The sequence below is a fragment of the Berghia stephanieae genome, chromosome 1 (assembly GCF_034508935.2).
Source record: "Berghia stephanieae isolate SIO BIC M18660-M18661 chromosome 1, UCSD_Bste_1.3, whole genome shotgun sequence".
NCBI classification, from domain to species: Eukaryota; Metazoa; Mollusca; class Gastropoda; order Nudibranchia; family Aeolidiidae; genus Berghia; species Berghia stephanieae.
Window position 1 is genome coordinate 69,689,531 of NC_088360.1, and position 3,130 is coordinate 69,692,660.

Genomic DNA, 3,130 nt, shown 5'->3' on the forward strand with positions numbered 1-3,130 from the left:
AAAATTTGAGACTAATGTCAAAATCTTAAATATGGCAAATTTGAGGTGTATCTATTTTTAAAAAACGTCAAAATAATATTTCTCAATATATTTTCCTGAAAATGTGGGTACATCAAGCCTAATAAATTGTTTTGATTATGGTGTAATTTCAGACTTGCACCACTATTGGCCCGGCGGTTACACCTGACATATATTTTTATTTTTAAACAGAAACTTTATTTTTAGACTCTATCTGTTATGAATGGTATTGAACAGAAAACTCTTTAGCCTATATAAAAAGTAAATGCAGTATAACCAAAATTGAATTCACGCTGTTTGATCCCATTTACTTAAAATCAAAAGAGAATGATAAACAAATGTACTAGGAACACTCATGAAAATAATAATGTAAATCTATGACAATAAAAATATGTAAGTATTGTTGCGTATTTAATTCAGTTTGACATTGCAAAACAATTTAATATAAAAATATATCGTGGAATAAACTGGAATTTATTTTGGACTTAAAAGGTGACAATCATATTACCAAAAAAAAAAAAAAAAATCGTAACAGATCAATTTGCAATGGTAGGATTATTGGCAATCAAACTCTGAATCTTATTATATAAAAAAAAAATCAGTTCTTATATTGATCAGAATGACCCTAAAAAAGCATTCAATTAATAAAAGATTTACATAAACTTTCTAAAATCATGACGACTTGTCAATAATTTTTCACAAATTTACGTAAAAATTTGATCATGATTTAAAGGATGACATCAAAAGGGATCCCACCCCTCCCATGTCATCTCCTAAAATCTGACACAAACTTTGCTCCTTTTGTAATACGCAAATTGCTCTAATGAGAAATTCATGACTTACTTGAAAAATTAAGTACTTGTTTCATTGCTTGTTTGGCTTTAGGAGTTAAACCATGCTTCTTAACTTTACGGACGATAATGAGAAAGTCAAAAGACTTACGATATAAAGTTTATCTGCCCTGAGAAGTACACAAGAAAAGGTAAGGTTTAGGGGATTTGTTCATAATGAGAACTTAAGTAGATCTGAGAGAAATCTATCTGTTTCTCTAGCTTTAGACTGTTTAAATAATCCCAACCATTCACAGGCATATGACCAAAGAACAAAAATACAATCCAGTGCTTATAAAATACATATCAATAACTGACAATTGCATATCAATGAAAAGTTATTGTTTTATACAAAATTTACCAGCAGAAATTGCATATGACATAACTTTCAGCAAAAGATCTCAACCAGACCATTGGCATTACCAACTGCTTTAACCAGAAGAAAGAAGCAGCAGATAGAGGAGAGAAGAGTTGCTGTTGACCTCCCAGCAGAGGAACTGCAACCAGGATTAAGTAGTTGATTATCTCACGCAGTGTGTCAATAATAAATAGCCAAACTCTAGAATCTATGAGTAATATATTCATCTCAATAAATTCCTTTATCGTCCATGTTGAAACTTGGGGCATACATCAAAGATTATTGCAAAACAAAGTCAATGTTGAAAAGAATAAAATAAATAAATTAAAAAACACAAAATTAAAAAAGCAACCAAAGAATAAAAACTGAAAAATTGCAAACACTATAAGATTTAAGGATATTTTGTCATGATGACAATCTTTTACCATTTTTAGATAACTTGTATTATCATAAAAAAGATTCATGAAATATGTTGCAAATACACACAAACACACACACACACACACACATATATATATATATATATATATTCCAAGACAAGAATTTGATATTCACCCTTACATATACTCCTTAAAAGAGAAATCAATAAAGAGGAAAGTCATTCAAAAAAAAAAAGAGCAAATCTCTCATAAAAACGTTGAAGACAATAGACTATTGATTTTTTAAACACTAACATCAATAATTATCACAATGAAATTTGAACCATGTGAACTACAATAAACTGTGAGAGTCAATGTAAAAATAACCATGTTGACTTCAGCTATATAATAATTGTTAAAGCATTTTACAGCTTTAAGAATTGAAAAAAAAAGGAGCTGGCAGGTTGGAACCCTAAATTTGATGAATTGTAGAATTATGAACTGAACAACTTGACATAAAAATAATTGTATTAAAGACATAGATGTCAAAATATTGGCTTTTTGTTTTAGGATACATTAATATTTAATGGCATAAGCTCAACAAACTTTATAAGCCTTTAAAGCAAATATGTTCTACAACGGCTTCAATAAAAGTGTGATGACGTTTCTGCATTGAAACCTGATGATATGGAAAATATTATGATGAGGGATAGAGTTCCAGTCATTAAAAAAAAATAAATAAAAAAAAAATATAGAGAGTTAACATTCTGCAGTTACACCATTAAACACTGCTTCCTCCAGTTATACCCACCCATTATGAACGAAATGAATAATGGCTTTTTTGAAGAAAAAAAAATGGAATGAAAGACAATATTGTCAACACAAAGTTGAGCTTTCAGTTTGCCATTCATTATGGCGAGGTCTTCTCCAAGGCAACTCACAACTTACATAAAAATGATTATGTGTGGCCTGTAATATGTTTTCATTTTTAAAGCATTATTATCTTTGTGAGATGCAGATATACACAAATATAAATCATTAGTAACAATCTTTAATCACAATATTATTTGATAAAAAAAATCAATCCACTGAAAAGAAAACAGTTGCGGGAAGTCTGAATTTCTTTGCAAAACTTTTGATTCTTCGATTATAAAGACATTCAAAATCACATTTGATTGTTTGCTCACGGATTTATTAGGAACGTGTAATGCTACATGTAATACAGGTTGTTGTTATAAATCTTAAATCTGCATTGATGGTGCTTTTACTTCTATTTTTTCATCATCATCATCGCCATTATTATTATTATTATCATTAGCAGTAGTAGTAGTAGTAGTCGTAGTAGTAGTAGAAGTAGTAGTAGAAGTAGTAGTAGTACTGATATTATTATTATTATTATTATTATTATTATTATTATTATTATTATTATTATTATTATTATTATTATTATTATTATTATTATTATCATTTTTATTACTACTATTACATCTTATATTTGTGAGCAATTGGTCATACTTTTTTTTTTCTTTTTAAATGTTTATCATAATTCTTAATGTCTTCTTAGA